Genomic DNA, 9774 nt, shown 5'->3' with positions numbered 1-9774 from the left:
AGATGAGTGAATTGGCCGAACTTCTGATGCGTCATTTCGGCATCTGAGTATCATCGCCACTATCGATAAGACACTCTCTTTGTTTACTATTGTATGTAGGACAGACTCTATGGTTAAGCGACTACACTACTCGTAGGGTCGTTATGCTGGCAGACTTTCTTTTATCTGTACTGTACGCCTTGCAAAGGCAAATTTTCATGCATTGTACTACGAATTATATCATTTGTAAAACAATTCTGTGTTTTTATTTGTGATGTTGTTATCTGCTATGAGTTCTATTTTCATAATTTCTTGATACTGTATGATTTCACTTATAAGCACAACCGAATTACCGAAAACGCAAGACACTAAAAGATATCCGAAATCATTATATGCTCATCGTCCTTCTGTTCCATGACAGAAGATGCCTCGAAGGTACATCCGCAAGAACAACAACACGACAGCTGCACCACCACCATCGCCACCTCTGCCAGAGGTAAACTCTGCTGCATTCCAGGCAGCAGTATCGGCTGCAGTCACTGCAGCATTGGCTCACATACACAATGGAAACAATGGAGGCGGAAATGGCCAGGGAATAGAAAGCTCCAACCATGGAATGAATCAAGGATCCACGAAAGTATGCACTTATAAAGATTTCTCTAATGCAAAACCCCGAACATTCAATGGAACCGGTGGGGTTATAACTTTGAAGCACTGGATTAAGAAGATCGAGTCGGTCTTTGAAATATGCAAATGCCGTGAAGAGAGCAAAGTAAAATTTGCAGCCTGTACGTTTGTCAATCGAGCACTGTCATGGTGGAATGGCCACATTGAGACCTTAACACTTCCCGCTGCAAATGCCATGCCGTGGGAAGAGCTCAAGGAGATGTTTTTGGTTGAATACTGTCCCTGTGGGGAAATACAAAAGATGGAATAGGAGTTATGGAATCTTACTGTACAAAACTCAGATATTGAAGCCTATATCTCTAGGTTCAATGAGCTGGCACTCTTGTGCCCGAGTATGATCACCTCAGAAGGAAAGAATATCGAACGTTTCATTTGGGGGTTAACACCTCTAATTCAGGGAAATGTTATTGCAGCTAACCCTGAAACTTTTGATAGTGCAAAGCGTCTAGCTCAGAAACTGTATCATCATGGAAACAAGAAAGGCGCCAACACTACAGAGACAGAAGCGAAGAAGGAAGGAGGCAACAAGAAGAATTCAGGAAATAAAAGGAAAGGAGGACAGACATCAGGATCTTCCAAGAAACTGCAAACAGTGGCAGTTCATGTGACATCCCCAATTTCACGGCCCGAAAAGACCGATTTGTTTATGCTTGATTTTGAAAATCAGAGTATCTTTTAAAGAAATACGTTGCGGAATTTGTTCCCAAAAAAACATGATAAATATATTATCAAAGCATTTCCGAAGAAATGTATTTATTCATATTAAAACTTTGGGATGTCATCGTCAATACTGAAACATAAGCATAAAAAGAACTTACATTCATTTACACTAGTAATCTACATCCCCTTTAATCTCTTAGTGTAAAGTAGCTTCGTATCGATACCTGTGATACAAATAAGTTGAGTGGGTCAGGTTGCGAAACCTGGTGAGTGCATAGGGGTTTTAACCCACAATAATATAATTATTATGTTTAATCATCAAACAATTAACCCAATTACCCATCCCCCATTATCTTCTTTATTCTTAAGGATCTACCCTAAGAATCATCTATCCTTCATTCAATCATTCCTAAGGACTGACCTAAGGAATAGGCAAGAAGTCCATCTTCGCCAGGGTTTATACAATAGGCACAAAGTCCATCGTCGTCAAGGTTTATACAATAGGCACTAAGTCCATAGTCGCCAAGGTTTTTAAATTACAACTGGTGAACATGTAGTCCAAAACATCTGGTAAACACGTAGTTCAAAAATACCTGCTGAACACTTAGTTCAAAAACACCTAGTGAACACCTAGTTCAAAAACACCTAGTTCAAAAACACCTAGTGAACACATAGTTCAAAAACACCTAGTGAACAAATAGTTCAAAAACACCTAGTGAACACATAGTTCAAAAACTCCTAGTAAACACATAGTTCAAAAACACCTAGTGAACATATAGTTCAAAAATACCTACAGGTTACGAGCCTGCTTACGTTCCACTGGACTGTCTAGAATAGTCTGTGGTCATTGTCTATACTATGTTAGATGACTAGATCATCTTAAACATCGAGACCTCTCATCAATCACACATCATCTAATTCATCTACCCATGTTTTACCCAACATATTTGTAGATATAAAATACATATACAGTTTAAATCAATTAAAACATGTATAAAATTGTTCATCCATCATTGATAGCAAGTATAAAAATAATATGCACACATAGCACGTAATTTATATAAAATACTTCATATCTATGTGTAAGATGAAAATAATATGCACTCAATTTAGTAGCGTGAGTTGATAGAATCTACGAAAAAACGGTCAGCGGTTCGTGATCGTCGGGCTCGGGACGCGGAACGGCTTCAGCAAACGAGAGAGAAAGATGTGTTTTTGTAACCGAAACAAAGAAGGCGAGCCTTCTATTTATAGTCTAAAATTTGGACTCTTACTTCGTGAGAATTCATTTCTCACGTCGTGAGCCAAGGCTGATCACCCTGTAGCTTCGCCATTTGCGTTCTAGGCTTGCATAGTGTCCGTTTGACTCCTCACGTCGTGAGAAATCCATTGCTCACGTCGTGAGCTTTTGACTTATCACTCCGTAGACTTGTCATGCATCTTCTAGCTTCGAAATGTGGCGTTTTGACTCCTCACGTCGAGAGAAATGATGCTCACGCCGTGAGCCCAGTCAGATTAGGATTTCTGACACATGTCATGCTCTCAGACAGCTACATCTTCGGAAGGCCATAACTTTTGCATATGAGCTCTGTTTTTGACGCTCTTTATATCCACGCGAAGGTGGAGATGTAATCTACAAATTTCAGGCTAAAAAGTAATCAATCATAATCTCACTTTTTTTACGGTTCCGGTGTCGTGCCGGTTTTGTCGCGAAACTTCGACAGGTCAAAACTTCTTCGTTATAACTCGGATTCCGGCGTTCTTTATATGCACGGAAACCTTGTGACATATACTACAACTTAGTTAAGATTATTTATTCTAAATAATCCTCTATCAAAAAGTAATTTTTGACGCTTATCGTCTCTAAATTGACTAGCCCGAATCTGCGGGCGTTACAGTTCACGTTGCTACCACTCAAACCACGCCAGCCCCAGCCGCTCCAACCTCAACTGCACCAACTCCTACAAAGCCTTATGCTGGTACTTTACCCAAGTGTGGTAAATGTAACTTTCAGCACAATGGCGCTTGCCGAGAAATGCAGTGTACCAACTGCAACCGCAAAGGTCACACTGCCCGGTACTACAGGTCTCAGCCTCAACAAAATCAGCAGCCCAACAACAACAATGTTGGGTCTAGTCAGACCTGCTATGGGTGTGGATAGACTGGTCATTTTAAACGCAACTGTTCAAAAACCAACACTTACGGTGCAGAAGGATCAGGCAGGGTCCTAACTTTGGGACAGGGGGAGGCGGTGCAAGACCCGACGGTTGTCACTGATACGTTTCCCCTCAACAACACTTAGGCATGCATTTTGTTCGATATTGGGGTCGAACGAAGTTTTGTGAGTCATAAATTCAAACACCTACTAAATCAACAACTCCAGAAGCTAAGCAAAGCCTTCACGGTGGAGATGGCTAATGGGAAAACTGAAACAACCAAAGACATTTTCATAGGGTGCACTCTAACACTAAATAACCACTCGTTTCAAATCAACTTGATGCCTGTGAATATTAGAAGTTTTGATGTGATCATCGGCATGGATTGGTTAAGCTCCCATGGCACACCCCCAAACCGAGATGGCAGAAACATTCGGGGGCGAAGGACGTCATGTTCAGTATCACAACAAATGTAGAATAGTAAAACAAGCAACAACATCCATTGCATTGATATTAAAGTGTTTACATTGCATTCAAAACACATATGATCGACTCCAAAAGTAAGTAACAAAACAAGACTTGTAGCTATTATGCTCTGTCTTCTAGAACCCTGTGTGTGTACCTATCTACTAGTTTCCTGAGAATACAAGTGATTTTGAAAGTGTATCAACATTTAAGTTGGTGAGTTCATAAGTATTTTGTTTTAGAAAGCATGTTACTTGTTCCTCGAACACCTTAGTATGTTCCTCCAGAAAATCCAATATTTTCTAATGTAATTGTAACATCCGGACTCCCAGGTATATTATTTATTTATTCATTTCGAGGACTATTGAGCAACTCGACGAGTTGGTGCTACCACTCATCGAGTCGAGTCGCGTGTGGCCACGTAGGATTAATGGCCTACTCGACGAGTCCGAGAGTCGACTCGCCGAGTAGACGCTAAGTGGTGAAACCCTAAATCCCCGGGTTTGGGACCTATTTAAGGACACTTATAGCCTCATTTGCGGCTCACCAGCTGCCCAACTTCACTAAGAGAAAACCCTAATCGGCCATTGAGCAAAGAGTGAGTATTTCAGCTAACTTTGAGTGTTTGGTGCATCTTTTGAAGAGAAGGGAAGGATTCCAAGCCAAGGGACGAGAAGGGGCTGTTAGATCCGTGGTTATTCCATCTAAGAGCTTCTGTGAAAGGTAAGAGTTCACACCTTTCTCATGTTATTGGGTAGATCTCATGATTTTGGAGTTAGGGCTTTTTCCATCTAATATTGGGACTTTGAGTGTATTGAGTTCATATGGAGGTTTGGACTTCAGATCTGGACCTTGTGAGGTCCCTAGAGTCCAAAGGTCCCTGCTTTTTTCAGCCTTAATAGAGCTCTTGAGTGAAAAACCCTTAATAGAGCATGTTCTTGGCATTTCAAGCCCTAAGTGCCATGCATGGACGTAAAGCTCGTGGCTTTACGTGATAAACGAGCCTTTAGAGTTTAGATCTAGAGTTCGGGAAGGTTCTCTGCCTTAAAATCGTCTGAATGAGAAAAGAGTCTGAATGAACTCGCCGAGTCGCTGAGCCGACTTGACGAGTCGGTTAGGGTTTGTCCCGATGAGCTTAAACATGCGATAGCTCGGCGAGTTGGGGGTCAACTCGACGAGCTGAGTTGGACCTTCCCGAGACTTCTGAGGAAAACGAGTGGACTCGACGAGTCACATGGGTGCACTCGGCGAGTTGGGTCAAACATGGACTGTCGACTCGAGTTTGACTTCTGTTGACTTTAGGGTTTAGTCGACATGAGTAATAGAGACCATGAAAGGGTAAAATGGTCTTTTACCCATTCCAAGAGTTAGACAGAGAGAGAGAGAGAGAGAACAACCCTTGGTATATTTTGAGTATGAGTAGAGTATTAATTAGAGACAATTATCCTATGTGTTAGGCGGAGGCTAGTTCGAGATTCCGTGTACGAAGTTGTTACTTGCTAGCTTATGAGGTGAGACTTCTCACTATACTTACCTAGAGTGGTAATCTATGCGTGTATTATTCTGAGCTTACCGAGTTAGGACCGGAGGGTCCACCCAAGTTATGGGACTGGAGGGTCCCACTGAGACACATTGACCGGAGGGTCTTGGCCGAGCATAGCCATGAGAGGCTAATGAGTTATGTGTGGTATTTTGGGGAACTCACTAAGCTCCGTGCTTACTGTGTTATGTGTTATGTGTTATGTGTTTCAGGTACTTCTCAGGATCGTGGAAGGCACCGGCTTGATTGTACACACCCACATCGGAAATATGATTTTGGAGGATCCTGGATTTGTGATAAACAACTTTTGAATTATGTGTTAATAATTGATACTTGACATTTTTATAGAATGTGACATGTGTTTTAATGTGTTTGAAAATGAAAAATTTGGTTTGAAAATTTAAGTTGTTACAGTAATCTAATTTAAGAAAAATGTGACCCTTTAGTTCCTTCTACAACCACCTAGTAGATACAGGTTATATACAATACAGATCGAACAAACAATCGATTGTGTGGTTCTGCCCTAAGCCCACAACCAAACAAGGAACAAGAAATGAAGCGGAATCCACACATTCCACTGTTTGCCGGATCTACATTGTATGTAACCCTGGCGTATACACTAGGTAAATACAGAGTTAACGGTGTTGGTCCTTTTTGTGTGACATCTACATTGTTCTTAGAAAGTAATGTAATATTATTGTATTGGTATGCACTCCTTTGTGTATGTATGTACTTTATTAAACGTTCCATCCGAAAAGTATGTTTTTGTACTAGAAAATAGTATGTTGTACTTGTAAGTTATGAACTGACCCATATCTGTTTCCCCCTATGATTACTTAGCGTACACGGATTATATATATAACCAAGATCGAATAGATAGTAGACTGTGTGAATCTGCTCTAAGCCCACAACCAAACAAGGAACAGAAGTGTAGCAGAAAGCACACATTCTACTACCTACCGGATCCTATTTATATTTATCTCTAATGTATAAACCAAGAAATCATAGAGTTAGCATTATAGGATCCTTCTAAACTGTATGTTCATGTTACTAGAAAAGTTGTGTGGTGTAGTTCTATTGTTTAGTAAAACTACTTGAAGTTATGAAAATCCCGTAATCTAAACGCCTTAGTTGATACCATTGTGAGTTTCACATAACCATACCTAATTGGATCGGATAAAAACACGACGTGCTGTAGGCGTCGAAAAAGTTATGACGTTTGTCACCCGTAGACCTGCCTGTCCCAACTGTAGCTAACAGCCAAGGTGCGGGATTGTCAGTCCCGTATAGATCTATACACAAACTCACTCTCTCCCTCCAAGAGACTCTAGTTATAATATATAAGACTTAGATACCTGTACCTAGATGGGTACGACCAAGTAGTACCTCATAACTCTATATAACTAGACACGAAGAGAATACTAATGTTCTTTTGTACTTGAAAATGTATGAATTGTATTGTACTAGTAGTGTACTATAATTATAATTTAAATAATCATTTTAGTATGATATTCCTGACTTAGTAAAATAGTATTAGTGTTCCCTAAACTATACCTATTATAGTTTATATGTATGTTCTGTACGCAATGAAAATCTTAGTAATTTAACAATTTATATAACACAATGAATTAATTTGAGAAAGACACCTATTACTCAACATGTTTACAAAAGGGATTAAAGTTTTATTTAAATAAGTTTCATGTCCAATATATATATATATATATATATATATATATATATATATATATATATATATATATATATATATATATATATAAATCATATATAATTGAGATCAAACAGGCAGTCAGACAAATGGTTCCAACCCCAGTCCACAACCAGACAAGGAATAGGAGGTAAGGTGGAAACACCAGTCCTAAGTCTGTTGGATCTTCATTATATATATATATATATATATATATATATATATATATATATATATATAAACATGTATTTTGGAAAATAAAAGTATAAAACAATTTAAGTAGTTTGAAAACACTTTTTAAAATAGTTTAAATCAGTTGAAATAGCTTGAACTAATTAACACAAGATTTCCTTGTGTTTTTAACTGTAACCCCCCCCCCCCCCTTTAAAACTTTGAAAAATAGTAAAAACATAGGGGTATGAACTCACCTTATGTGAGTGATTCGATAGAAGGTTCGATATAGGATGTTATTTCCACAAGTTAAGTCCCGCAACAAAACCGAGTCCAAAAAGCATTTCACATAATATATAGGTATACAATTAGTGAATATATAGCAAGTATGTTAAGGAAGTAGTCTAATTTGTAAGTTTCACTTACAAATAAGAGTGTTAGAAGTGAATTCGTGAGGCTGCAAGGTGTTTTCTGCCAGCCCTTGGGTTTTCGGCCATATGAAGATCTAGGTGATGTTCTTCGTGTTCTTGGTCAAACCAAGAAGATTCAAGGGTTTTCGGCTGAAGATCACCAAAAAGGAAGGTGATATCTTGATGAAATGAAGAACACTTGATGTTCTATGCAAGATCCGAAGGAGATTCAAAGGATTTTGGATGGTACTTGAGAGAGAAAAAGGGGTTTTCGGTTGGTGTTCTTGAGAGAATAGATAGTGTTTTCGGTTGGAAGTAGAAGTAGTGCGACTATGTTTTCGGTCCATGCTATTTATAGCAAGAAACTGATGAGAACTGACAGATGCGTGGGGATGTGAACCGAGGGGATAAGGCCGAGGGTTCTCGGCTGTGGACCGTTTACGGTGGCGAACCGTTTGCGGTCCGAAGGAAATGGTCAGATGCGAGGGTTTGCAGCCCTGACCGAAAACTCATTTTCGGTCCGAGGCAAGTGATTGCGAGACTTCTCTGTATTCATAGGAAAGGCATATTTTGATTTCAATAACACTTTTACACTATCACCATTTATAATAACGATTTAATCAAATGGTTTCTAGTATCTTGACCGTTGTTGACTTTTTGTTGACTTAAATTAATAGGTTGTCATATCATCCCCCGTTAGAGAGAATTTCATCCCGAAATTAGCTTTCTAAGCAGGACTTCAGGGGTTATGCTCATCCGAATGGTAGAATGTCCACTCGTAGTCCTGGGCAGCTTTGTCTAGAAGTTCATACTAGGATTCATACATGGTTCATCTATCATTACCTCGTGTATACAAGTCATATAGAATTAAGATTAATAAGACGGTCGGATGTGCGACTCTGCCGCAGGTCCATAACCAAACAAGGAACAGGGGCGGAAACACACATTCTAAGTTCGTAGAATCTTAATTATATATTACTCTCGCGTATACACTTAGTAGTGATAGGTTAACCGTGTTCGTCCTTAGCCTCTGTGCTTGAACTTGACCTGTTGCACGAGTGGTGTTCCCGAAAGGTCTGCTGGGTATACATCAGAAAGGTTTCAGAGGGCAAAGTACTCCTCGCATGAGTACTTTCAGGGTTTAGAATGCGAGAGACGATTCTGAGGTTTATGACGGGTTTGTCGTTATGAGTGACGAGGGTTTCGTCAGTTGGTCGGTTAAGGAGAGGGGTTTTTGCAGTACATGAACTTGGTATGGTCAGGACCACGCCAATCCACGTCGAATGTCGACGTCGGACTCTTTACAGAAACAAGTGTTAAGTTGATTCGAAAGAAACGTTCGTTATAGCGATAGTGCATTCCGTGCGTACTTGATAGTGCATTCTGTGTATACTTTCTAGTGCTTTCAGGTTTCTGCTTGTTATTACCACTACAACATATCGTACCGCAATAAGCGAGTACTACCAGTAAAAGTGTTCCTATAACTAGTGATGATACTTCATATTATGATCCTTATCAGGTCCCTCTATGATCGCTTGGTCTATACAAGTCATGCATAATTAAGATGAATAAGACGGCCAACTGAGTGACTCTGCCCTAAGTCCACAACCAAACAAGGAACATGAAATGGGGCGGAATCACTCACTCTAAGCCTGCAAAATCTTAGTTATGCATAACCCTGAAGTACACACTAAGCCATCATAACTCACCTGGCCGGATCCTTAGTTCTTATATGAATGTTGTGATTTGTTCGGACGAGTGAGTAATTTAAAATTTACTTTTTAATTGGAATACTAAGTTTTTTTTTAAATTTTATTATTATCTAGAAAATGTACCGTTGTTCACAGTTGGCTTAGGGACAGTCTCTCCTGTGGTGATCATCAGTATTCGCCCCTCTCCGCCAGGGTTCTTCGTTATTGGGCAGTCCCTCTTGTAGTGTCCCATCTCACCACACCCATAAAAGGCTTGGTTTACTTCAACTTCGGGGACCTGGGAGATTGG

This window comes from Lactuca virosa, chromosome 2 (genome assembly GCF_052849685.1).
Source record: "Lactuca virosa cultivar CGN04683 chromosome 2, Lactuca_virosa_CGN04683_v6, whole genome shotgun sequence".
Taxonomy (NCBI): domain Eukaryota; kingdom Viridiplantae; phylum Streptophyta; class Magnoliopsida; order Asterales; family Asteraceae; genus Lactuca; species Lactuca virosa.
This window is presented reverse-complemented; position numbering follows the sequence as displayed.